The sequence below is a fragment of the Xenopus laevis genome, chromosome 1S, assembly GCF_017654675.1.
Source record: "Xenopus laevis strain J_2021 chromosome 1S, Xenopus_laevis_v10.1, whole genome shotgun sequence".
NCBI lineage: Eukaryota > Metazoa > Chordata > Amphibia > Anura > Pipidae > Xenopus > Xenopus laevis.
The window spans coordinates 131,855,923-131,869,136 of NC_054372.1; the positions used below are offsets into that span (position 1 = coordinate 131,855,923).

Sequence of the window (13,214 nt, forward strand, 5' to 3'; positions counted from 1 at the left end):
ATCCAATAAAGCAAACGAGGTGGGGAAAGAATACCAAAAAGCTGCAAGGTGCCTTTATTCACCGTCACACGACATGTTTCAAGCTAGGTAGCTCTTTTTCAAGTGTATGTACCCATCTGTTTAAAGAGGCTTATTCGATGTACCTTAATTAATCATTGCTATATCAAAAATGACAAAGTGTTTATATAATCCTAATGTCTCAATTGTACCCTAACCTTTTAGTTTGTTAACTCTAATCTCTAGGTCCTTCTAACCCTATTGTACTCTGTAATCCTTGTTTGTTATCCACCATTTATTCCCTGTTTGCTATAACTGCAGTAAATCACTGCGTATCTTGACAGCGCTATATAAATAAATGATGATGATGATGATGTGATCTCATTAGGCAGAGGAATGCAGCATCGCCTGCTTTTTCTCTCACCCATCCTGAAAGGCTGCATGCAAACCTCCGTGCTAGGTCCTCTGCAGGCGATGCTGCATTCCTCTGCCTTATGAGATTGCATGCAGGAGAGTGATTTCCCCTGAGGATGTCCTAAAATGCTTTCTGTAAATAACTACTGGCAGCATACAAAAGAGATCTGATGAATTCTTGGGTGTAAGTTATGTGGGACGGCTACAGGTATCATTCCCAAGTTGAAGCTGTAGGTACAAAGTGTGGAGGGGCTGTGCATAGCCTGGGACTGCTAATGGGAGCATACAGGACATCTCTGGAGAATTCTATAGGTGTTATTCCCAGGTTGGGCTCATTATTTTACAGGAAGAGTGTGGAGGGGCTGCATGTTCACAGTAGGGAACTTCTCATGGAAGAGAAGAGAGTTCCGGTGACTAACTCAAGCGTTGTGCCCAGAAAGTGCTCATTAGCTTCTTGGAAAGCCAAGCATGTGACTATTCGGAGCAGATATGCCTAGCGCTGCAACGTTTCACTGATTCCCATGGTTTGTTCTTTGCCAACAAACATTGTTTTCAGGATTTCGCTTCTTTGAGTTAATGTGTAAAACATTCTTTGGCTTTGGCTGGGGCACCCTCTAGAGGTCACTCCAGGCAGTACACATTAGTTACGGCAATAAAATGCAATGGGATTAGCAAGTAAATTGTAGTAGAAGGATGGCCTTACTTTACCAACAGGACAGGTCCTAGCGCCTGCCTTTGTGCTCAGCATACCATCCACCCCCAAGCATGCACATGCGCCCAGGGCCACCATCAGGGGGGCACACTACAGCTGTACTGGGCCCAGACCTAAAAGAGGGCCCAGCTGTGCTGTAAAGTTTTTGCATGACTGAAGACCTGATGCCGCGCTGAAGACCCAAAGCCTCGCCTAAAAGCTGCACTGAAAAGACCTGAAGCCGCACCGTAGACACCAAGCAGCGATTGTCACGGCCGGCACCCAATACCAGAACAGGTGCCAAGTACCCTGGTCTCGGCTCGGCTTCACCAGTAGTGTGACCACCGTTGGGCTTCGGGAGGAGCCCTCAGCTTACTTGGGTGCCACCTGGACTTAATGAGGGGTACAAGGCAAGATGTTCTGGCTAGCAGAGGGGCACGGCAGGTAGCAGAGTCTTTTGGGCCGAAGGTCTCGGTACAAATGGAACAGGCAACAGAATCGTCAGACAGGCTGGGTCGAGGCAGGCAGATAACAAGAATCGTCAAACAGGCTGGGTCGAGGCAGGCAGATAACAAGAATCGTCAAACAGGCTGGGTCGAGGCAGGCAGATAACAAGAATCGTCAAACAGGCAAAAGGGTCAAAACCGGGTGATCAATCGAAGGGTTAAACAGTAGAGTAGTCGTAAGCAGTCAAGGTCAGGATCCAGAATTCAGAATAGTCAAAATAGCCAGGCAGGGGTCAAAACAGGGATCAAACAGATTCAGAATATAGCTCAAAGCACCAGGAAACGAAATCCTATTACGGGCACTGAACAAAACCAGGGATCCCTTTAAATAGTATTTGAATTTCGCGCCACTGCGCGCTGACATCATCACGTCAGCGCGCACGCGCATAAAACCAAGGAAGAGGCGCGCGCGACCGCTCAGTGCGGCGAGCGTCCTCGCCGAGGGGGCGGCAGGCGTCCCTGCCGTCCCCCCACTAGACCACCAGGTAAGTTCGTTACAGCGATGAAGCCCCAAGCGGCGCTGAAAATACCCCAAGCCCCGAAAAGACCCCAAGTCCTGAAGGGGGGGGGCTAACCACCAATGGTTTTTAAAACTTGTGAGTGAGGGGGTTTACCAATTTTATTGCTGGTGTTTGTGTGGACTTTTTACTGTGGTATTGGAACTGGGATGGGGCTTGGAGGCGGGATCTGGGGTGGGAGCAGGGGGCCCAGAAAATTTTTCTGTACAGGGCCCCGTGATTTCTGATGGCGGCCCTGCATGCGCCCAAGCACTGTGGAGCTGTGGGTCCGTGGGTCCCCAGTGCTCCTAGAATGCAGCTGAAATTTTGCTGCCCTAGGCCCAGGCCTTGCCACAAATCCAGGCCTGTGAAGGGACAGGATCTATGTATTCAGTACTTTTATTGTATGGAAATATTGAATACGCAGAGGTTCAGTTAGGAAAAGTCTAAAGTACTGTACAAAAAAATGTATACATAGTTCCAAGCTAAACGGTACTATGGAATTAAGATGTCCACACCTCTGCCCGACCAGCTCGCAAGCAATAACCCCCCAGCTACTTATCGCACCTCTGGCTGACTCACATGCCAATATAGACCCCACCAGCAGATATGCCCCCTGCTCATCACACCAACCGGACCACTTTTACTCCTACACTGCAATACAAGTAGTTTTGCTAAGAATACAGCAGAGGCATGTGTGTAGTGTCCTAGCAACCAGTTTCCAGTTGTGCCTGAGGCACGTGCTACTGCTGCCCACCCAAAGCTCCAGCTCTAATTCCAGAGACACACAGACTCTCTGCATCTGTGGAACTGCTTTACCCAGTCAGTGTGCAGTAAAGTATTGCATCATTGTGTTCATGGGAAGTGGCTATGGCTGCATTTATAATTAAACCATTGCAGTCCAATGTCTAGGACAGGTCTATAAGAAATTTATTTAATTGGGGTACATGTGGTATTAAAGCAATTTGAAAAGTGTTCAGGAGACTATGCAATTTTATGTCCAGACATGACACTAAATTCTTTATCTAAATAACGAATGCACAGAACACATAGCATTGATTAGGGTTGCACCTTTTACTGAAATATATACCAGCCATCTCTGTTACCTTTCATCCCTGTTGTAGCTATGTTTATATATATATATATATATATACTGTGTATATATATATATATATATATATATATATATATATATATATATATATATATATATATATATATATATATATATATATATATATATATATAAATTGTAGAGAAGAAGATATTGCCACACAACCCTCTTGGTTTCTGGGTGCAAGTAGTCAAAAAGGCACTGCCAAAGTAGCCAATATCATAGAAAAAATAAAAACTGACACAGCACTCCAAATTTTGTATGCAAAAAAGGATATATATTGTAGAAAAACATACCAAAGCCCATAGGGCGACGTTTCGGGGTATACAAACCCCTTTCTCAAGCCAAGGGCATCATTCAATTAACAAGCATTAGTTTACACCTATTTATACAAGGTAACACAGGAAGTTACATATAGCAAATGACATCATTGATGATCTTCACACATTAACCCCTTAATTGCTTAATGTTATCCATGCAGGTATACAACAACTCAGCGTTAGTCCACTGCATATCCAAATCCAGCTAAAAAGAAACAAAACAAAGAATAAAAAACAGAAATGAGACCAATGCTTATCCCGTCATAGAAATACATATAGGTCATAGTACCTATTAAGCCCATTTGGGGCTAACGTGTTTAGTTGGTGTATACACCATATCTCTCTTTTCCTCAACAATAGCTCTCTATCACCCCCCCCGTTTAGGGGAGGGTACACATTCCAGAACCATATATTTCAAATCTGTATCCTTATCTGTGTCCTTTCTCCTCATAATGCTTAGAGACTGGCAACTTCACATTGCCCTTCCTAATTGTAGATCTATGTTGGGATATGCGTGTTTTTATTTGCAATGTGGTCTCCCCAACATAGAGGAGACCACAAGGACAAATTAACACATAAACAGCAAATTTAGTCAAACACGTATAGTACTCCCTCAGAGTATATTTACGACCGGTGGTCGGATGCTCAAATGTTGTACCCTTATGCACACAACAACATTGTGAACATGTGAGACGGGAACCTCCCCCGCGATTTTGTACCCATGTATGATTGTGTTGAGACTTGTTTTTCCTTCGTGTCAGAATGAACCAACTGACTACCCAACGTTCTCCCCCTTCTATATGACACTAATGGGGGTCGACCAAACTCTTGAACTTCAGGATATGAGGATTGAAGAATCCCCCAATGTTTACGGAGAATGTTAGCCACCATATTGCTACGATCATTGTAATGAGTGACAAATGGTATGGACTGTTCTTTATCTTTACGATGAACCTTAGCTTTCCTTGCCCTGGTTTGGGCTCTATCTAGGACATATTTCAGATACCCACGTACAAGGAACTTATTATACATGTCCTTTGACTGCTGATCACGTCTCTCTGGCTGGCTAACTAGCCTCTCAACCCTAGTAAACTGACTAATGGGGATAGAGTCCCTAGTATGCACTGGATGATAGCTGGTGTAATGTAGTAATTGGTTCCGATCTGTGGGCTTCGAATATAATTCTGTAGTAAATGCACTCCCTTGTCTGTTTACTGTGACATCCAAAAACTGTATAGACCCCCTATCTCTATGTATAGTGTATGCAATATTCGGATGTGCTCCATTAATCTCTTGATGGAACCGGTCGAGTGAGTCCGTGTCGTCCCTCCATATCAGAAATATATCATCGATATAGCGCCACCACACCACGACGTGTGTGGTGAACGATATACGATGATAGATGTTATTCTCCTCCTGCCTAAGCATAAAGGAGTTTGCATATGAAGGGGCGACATTTGAACCCATTGCGGTTCCCCTAAGCTGTAGGTAATACTTGTCCTTGAATCTGAAATAATTCTCACAAAGGATAATTTCCAAAAGTTTCAAAAAGAATTCCACTTCCTCTTACCATATTGTTTGCTTTCCCTTAGTAATGTAGCACAAGCTTCAACACCATCTCTATGTGGTATGGACGTATAAAGTGAGGACACATCAAAAGTAACTAGTAACAATTCCTCAAAATCTTCTACCTGTACAGACCTCAATTTGTCTAAAAAATGGTTGCTATCTTTTATATATGATTTCCCTTGCTGCACCAATGGTGCAAGGATCCTGTCCAACATGGAGGCCATAGGGCAGAACAAAGAACCTATGCTCGCCACAATAGGCTGACCAGGTGGTTGGACAGGATCCTTGTGTATCTTGGGCAGCGTGTATAGTACTGGGGTAACCGGTTTATCAACCACTAGAAAATCTCTTAAAGGGGACCCGTCACCCAAAAAAATTATTCAAAATCCTATTTTATCAAATTAGTCAAGCAAAATGAACTTTAATTACACTATATAAATTATTTAAATCTTGCTTCCTTCAGTCTGGGATTTCAAAATTATAGCAAGCAGGCAGCAGCCATTTTGTGGACACTGTTATTAAGACAAACCTTGTATCATCTCAAAATCTTGTTTGTGCACCAGAATAGGGGACCCGATGTCCACCCCAATGCCCTGGCTACACAATTAAATGGTAAAGAGAATGGGGGAATGTGGGGAGAGCAGTGACATGTAGGAAGTGCTGAATGGAAAGTGAAAGTAATTGTCTGCCCCGCCTCTATGCCACTGGCATAGAGGAGTGGCAGACAATATTTGATTGACAGCTGAGATTTTTAAATGAGCTTGCAACATCTATGAATCCTTTAATAAAAAATAGAAATTGGATTTCATATTTAGTTTGAAAAGGACTTTTATCATACAGATTTTTGTGTCTGGGTGACAGGTCCACTTTAATTCAACGGAGATGGTCCCCTTTGTGAGCATTTTGGAAAAAAAATCCAAAAAAAATATTGACTTAATTTACTGTTTATGTGTTAATTTGTCCTTGTGGTCTCCTCTATGTTGGGGAGACCACATTGCAAAAAAAAACACGCATATCCCAACATAGATCTACAATTAGGAAGGGCAATGTGAAGCTGCCAGTCTCTAAGCATTATGTGGAGACACAAGGATACAGATTTGAAATATATGGTTCTGGAATGTGTACCCTCCCCTAAACGGGGGGGTGATAGAGAGCTATTGTTGAGGAAAAGAGAGATATGGTGGATACACCAACTAAACACGTTAGCCCCAAATGGGCTTAATAGGGACTATGACCTATATGTATTTCTATGACGGGATAAGCATTGGTCTCATTTCTGTTTTTTATTCTTTGTTTTGTTTCTTTTTAGCTGGATTTGGATATGCAGTGGACTAACGCTGAGTTGTTGTATACCTGCATGGATAACATTAAGCAATTAAGGGGCTAATGTGTGAAGATCATCAATGATGTCATTTGCTATATGTAACTTCCTGTGTTACCTTGTATAAATAGGCGGGGCAGACAATTACTTTCACTTTCCATTCAGCACTTCCTACATGTCACTGCTCTCCCCACATTCCCCCATTCTCTTTACCATTTAATTGTGTAGCCAGGGCATTGGGGTGGACATCGGGTCCCCTATTCTGGTGCACAAACAAGATTTTGAGATGATACAAGGTTTGTCTTAATAACAGTGTCCACAAAATGGCTGCTGCCTGCTTGCTATAATTTTGAAATCCCAGACTGAAGGAAGCAAGATTTAAATAATTTATATAGTGTAATTAAAGTTCATTTTGCTTGACTAATTTGATAAAATAGGATTTTGAATAATTTTTTTGGGTGACGGGTCCCCTTTAAGAGATTTTCAAGTGGTTGATAAACCGGTTACCCCAGTACTATACACGCTGCCCAAGATACACAAGGATCCTGTCCAACCACCTGGTCGGCCTATTGTGGCGAGCATAGGTTCTTTGTTCTGCCCTATGGCCTCCATGTTGGACAGGATCCTTGCACCATTGGTGCAGCAAGGGAAATCATATATAAAAGATAGCAACCATTTTTTAGACCAATTGAGGTCTGTACAGGTAGAAGATTTTGAGGAATTGTTACTAGTCACTTTTGATGTGTCCTCACTTTATACGTCCATACCACATAGAGATGGTGTTGAAGCTTGTGCTACATTACTAAGGGAAAGCAAACAATATGGTGAAGAGGAAGTGGAATTCTTTTTGAAACTTTTGGAAATTATCCTTTGTGAGAACTATTTCAGATTCAAGGACAAGTATTACCTACAGCTTAGGGGAACCGCAATGGGTTCAAATGTCGCCCCTTCATATGCAAACTCCTTTATGCTTAGGCAGGAGGAGGATAACATCTATCATCGTATATCGTTCACCACACACGTCGTGGTGTGGTGGCGCTATATCGATGATATATTTGTGATATGGAGGGACGACACGGACTCACTCGACCGGTTCCATCAAGAGATTAATGGAGCACATCCGAATATTGCATACACTATACATAGAGATAGGGGGTCTATACAGTTTTTGGATGTCACAGTAAACAGACAAGGGAGTGCATTTACTACAGAATTATATTCGAAGCCCACAGATCGGAACCAATTACTACATTACACCAGCTATCATCCAGTGCATACTAGGGACTCTATCCCCATTAGTCAGTTTACTAGGGTTGAGAAGCTAGTTAGCCAGCCAGAGAGACGTGATCAGCAGTCAAAGGACATGTATAATAAGTTCCTTGTACGTGGGTATCTGAAATATGTCCTAGATAGAGCCCAAACCAGGGCAAGGAAAGCTAAGGTTCATCGTAAAGATAAAGAACAGTCCATACCATTTGTCACTCATTACAATGATCGTAGCAATATGGTGGCTAACATTCTCCGTAAACATTGGGGGATTCTTCAATCCTCATATCCTGAAGTTCAAGAGTTTGGTCGACCCCCATTAGTGTCATATAGAAGGGGGAGAACGTTGGGTAGTCAGTTGGTTCATTCTGACACGAAGGAAAAACAAGTCTCGACACAATCATACATGGGTACAAAATCGCGGGGGATGTTCCCGTCTCACATGTTCACAATGTTGTTGTGTGCATAAGGGTACAACATTTGAGCATCCGACCACCGGTCGTAAATATACTCTGAGGGGGTACTATACGTGTTTGACTTAATTTGCTGTTTATGTGTTAATTTGTCCTTGTGGTCTCCTCTATGTTGGGGAGACCACATTGCAAAAAAAAACATGCATATCCCAACATAGATCTACAATTAGGAAGGGCAATGTGAAGCTGCCAGTCTCTAAGCATTATGTGGAGACACAAGGATACAGATTTGAAATATATGGTTCTGAAATGTGTACCCTCCCCTAAACGGGGGGGTGATAGAGAGCTATTGTTGAGGAAAAGAGAGATATGGTGGATACACCAACTAAACACGTTAGCCCCAAATGGGCTTAATAGGGACTATGACCTATATGTATTTCTATGACGGGATAAGCATTGGTCTCATTTCTGTTTTTTATTCTTTGTTTTGTTTCTTTTTAGCTGGATTTGGATATGCAGTGGACTAACGCTGAGTTGTTGTATACCTGCATGGATAACATTAAGCAATTAAGGGGCTAATGTGTGAAGATCATCAATGATGTCATTTGCTATATGTAACTTCCTGTGTTACCTTGTATAAATAGGTGTAAACTAATGCTTGTTAATTGAATGATGCCCTTGGCTTGAGAAAGGGGTTTGTATACCCCGAAATGTCGCCCTATGGGCTTTGGTATGTTTTTCTACAATATATATCCTTTTTTTGCATACAAAATTTGGAGTGCTGTGTCAGTTTTTATTTTTTCTATATATATATATATATATATATATATATATATATATATATATATATATATATATATATACATGTATATATATATATGTATATATATATATATGTATATATATATTTTAGGTATATTTTATATATATTTTATGTTTATAGATATATATATATAATATGTTTATATATATATATATATATATATATATATATATATATATATATATATATATATATATATATATATATATATATGTATACACATACGTTTATATGTTTATATATATGTTTATTAAGTAACATAATTTGTACAAAGCCCTGTACATTTTTGCAATAGAATAATAGTACTAACACAGAAAAAAACATTACAATAAATAACATAAAAATTCATAGTAACAAAGATTAAGAGGCAGATACTAGAGCTTACAATCTAAGTGGGTGGGGTTATTATGGCACAAATAGAAGGTTAATAAGTGCTGCTATTCACAGTGACTAGTGAGTTGCCCAGTAAGTGCCAACATTGGACCAGAGACCATGCTAGTGCTATCATTTGCCTGACTTTGGTCGGAATTTACAGATATTCTATCACTTTGGCCACTGCAAACAAACAAAACTGCGTGTAATTTGTATGTCATTAAGGCTCACAACAGAAAGTTATTACAGATCTATTGCCAGTCTGGGCCTGCTGCATTTCTCTGATCTGCACTGCACAGACTCTACCTTACTCCGATCCCCACTGCACCAAACATACACACGCAATTCAGGATACATATTCATGCTCACAGTGACAAAGAAGGTGAAGCGTTAGGCAGGGAAAGACAGTGCAGTTTTCCATACAGCAAGAAAAGGAAGCCTCCAGAAGCTTTTTGGTACAGCAGGGGCACCAGAGGGTATGGGGTCTATTGCCTATAATATGCGTCAAGTCAATCATTTTTAGATTTGGCCAAATAGCCACCATAAAAGTTTTGGCCAGATACCAGAGTATAAGTTGCATATTCAAATTTGAGCAAAAAAATTTTTTTTGATAGTTTGTGAAAAAAATATTGTAGGGATTGATTTCCAGATCTTTAAAGTCTGGTTTGGTTGAAGATCTAGGATTTCACAGAATCCAAAGCTACTGTGTCAGTCACACAGTGCAGGCACACTGAGCTCAGAGCTGTTAACTTACAAATGCAGGTTATCGGCCGGTCTGGTAACTCTCAAAAAAGTAGGAAGGGGGTTAACAGCCCTGGGAGCGTGTTTTGGTGCTGAAATACGCTCCATGTGCTTGCACCCAGGCTGCTGCAGTGGCTCTGGATTCAGTCACAGGAAAAGGCTGATGCCAGCAGAAGGGCAGGTCCATGTGGCATTAGCTTAGATCAGTGATCCCCAACCGGTGGCTCACAAGCAACATGTTGCTCAACAACCCATTGGATGTTGATCTCTGTGCCCTCAAACCAGGTATTTATTTTTAAATTCCAGGATTGGAGGTACGTTTAGTTGCAGAAAAACCGTGTGTTCTGCCAAACAGAGCCTCCTGTAGGCTGTCTGTCCGCATAGAGGTCACTAAATAACCAGGGATTTTTTTAATGCTTGAGTTGCTCCCCAACTCTTTTTACATTTATAGTTGTGGCAAAGGGAACTTAATTGTTATCCTCCCAGATACTTGTCCTACCAGCTGTGAGAGAGAAACAAATCTCTTGGTTGCCAACATACAGGACTTGAGGGAAAATAGGGTTTTGCCAGGTTTGAGGTTGGGACCATATTTTAGCAACTGTCTGGTTGAATGGTTTCTTATAAGTACAACAAAGTGAGAAAAACAGAAGGAAGATATGTCCATGAATGTTTTCATCAGGTGGATCCAGGAATGTAGAGGCCCAGTGAGGATCTAAATAATGAGCAGTTTCAATATATCCTGGTAATATACAGTAGTATAGCTTTCAAATGTTTTGGAGTTTTAAACTGAATTTTCTGTGGGGCCCAGTGATATCTAGTTATGCCACTGGTTTTTCTGTAGGCAGGTGATGGTATACAGTATCTAGAAGTGATTGATCTAAAGCATCTCTAAAATGTTTCACTACTGCATCGAATTAATATGCAATGGAGCATTCTTGTCAATGTTGTATTAATGGATGAAGTTGGAAAAAATGTACACTATTTATAAAATTGTACTATGTGTTTTTGCTGTTTTACTTACAGCAAACAACCTACACATGTTGTGAGTCACAGACTGCTTTTTTAACCACATCTGCTATGTTACTATGCTGGTACCAGGAATGAACTTATGTGAGGAAGGGCAGTGATAAACATTTTGGACCCCAAATAAAATAAAAATAATCAAAAGTTTATAGCTGTATAGTAGAGTAATCATAGGTCTGCCTGTACCTGGAAAGCTGCACCATCTGGTTTTGCCCAGTAGTCACATTAGGAAGATAAGAGCCACTAAAATGGGTTTACTGCTGTTGAAAAAGTAGCAGCTGAGATAATTACAGGTATGGGGTCCATTCTCCGGGAACCCTTTATACAGAAAGTTTTGAATTACGGAATAGACGTCTCCCATTGACTCCATTATAATCAAATGTTGAAAATGTATTCCCTTTTTCTCTGTAATAATAAAACAGTACCTTGTACTTGATCCCAACTAAGATATAATTAATCCTCATTGGAAGCAAAACCAGCCTATTGGGTTTATTTCATGTTTACATGATTTTCTAGTAGTTTTAAAGTATGAAGATCCAAATTACAGAAAGACCCGTTATCCGGAAAGCCCCAGGTCCTGAGCATTCTGGATAATAGGTCCCATACCTGTACATAAAACTGAACCATCCGCACAGTCAATAGCATCTATACGTCTAAAAAGATTCACTGTTTGAGTACAAATCTACTACTTTTTTATACAGGGAGCCTTACATTCCATAACAAGATCTAACTGCCCCTTCCAATATAATAAGACCTTAAAAGCATACCTTTATTCACAAATCACATGTATTACTTTCCTTGCATTTGTTTTAGTCTACAGGATAAATATATTTTTCTGAGAAAGAAGCAGTGCTAAGACTTTTTCACTTGAAGATCATATGATAAGGGTGTACTTGTGAAAGCCACTAGTCCATTTCCATTTCATTTGCTTGTAGTACTCACAATATAACTTCCTTCCTCGAGTCTGCAGAGTGGCCTCTACAAAGAACGTCAGAAAACCTCAATGGAAAAGTTCTAACTATCCACACCATGTCATGTACAATAATATGAGGATTTTAGGTACTAAAGATGCCTTACATTCCATAACAAGATCTAACTGCCCCTTCCAATATAATAAGACCTTAAAAGCATACCTTTATTCACAAATCACATTTATTACTTTCCTTGCATTTGTTTTAGTCTACAGGATAAATATATTTTTTTAGAAAGAAGCAGTGCTAAGACTTTTTCACTTGAAGATCATATGAGAAGGATGTACTTGTGAAAACCACTAGTCAGTTTCTATTTGATTTGCTTGTGGTACTCACAATATAACTTCCTTCCTCGGGTCTGCAGAGTGGCCTCTACAAAGAACGTCAGAAAACCTCAATGGAAAAGTTCTAACTATCCACACCATGTCATGTACAATAATATGAGGATTTTAGGTACTAAAGACAGTACTGTACTGTTCATCTTTGAGTGGTCCTGCCTGATTACTTGCATGGTCCTGGTAGGGTTTCCTGTCCCCTACTCTGCCTGTGCCTGTCCTGATCTGTCTGTGCATGCCCTGCTCTACGCTGCCTGTGTGTGCCATATTATGCCCGCCCTACTCTGCCTGTGCGTGCCATACTCTTCCTGCTCTATGCTCCCTGTGTGTGCCATACTCTGCACCCAAGAGCTCTGCTGCGCTACTCTGCATGAATATGGGAGGGAGGGGCAATAAAGGGAAGGAGATGGGGATTTTTGATTAACGGGGGTTTAGTTCTACATTAAATTCTCATACTCTATGAGCAGCTGTTGAGAAGCTAAGCTTAGGGGTTGTCAAAGTTTATAAGCAGGAAATGAGGTTTGTCTGTAATATAAGCTTATATTGTGACATTTCTATTCCTAAGCTCAGGTAAGAGACAGCAACACAGAACATGTGCAGTGAATCAGCAGAAAAGAAGATGGCAAGCTACAGGGCAATCTGTGTAGGCACAGATCTTCAATGCTAAAGGGCTGTGGTCGCCTTGGGCAGGTACAAAAACATAATGTACAACATTTCTAACCTAGTTCTTTAGTTAGGCATTAGTTCTCCTTTAAGGGTATGTATTAATATGGCTAAATAAACTTTTTTTTTTTTTTTTTTACATATGAGTGATGGGTGATATGCCTACAGTGAGCACCAA

General features: G+C 40.8%; 1 long non-coding RNA gene across 1 annotated transcript in view; it reads left to right on the plus strand.

Moving 5' to 3' along the window:
- LOC108707042 overlaps positions 1–13,214 on the plus strand; it is a 43,292-nt gene that overhangs the window by 11,715 nt on the left and 18,363 nt on the right. The window lies entirely within an intron of this gene.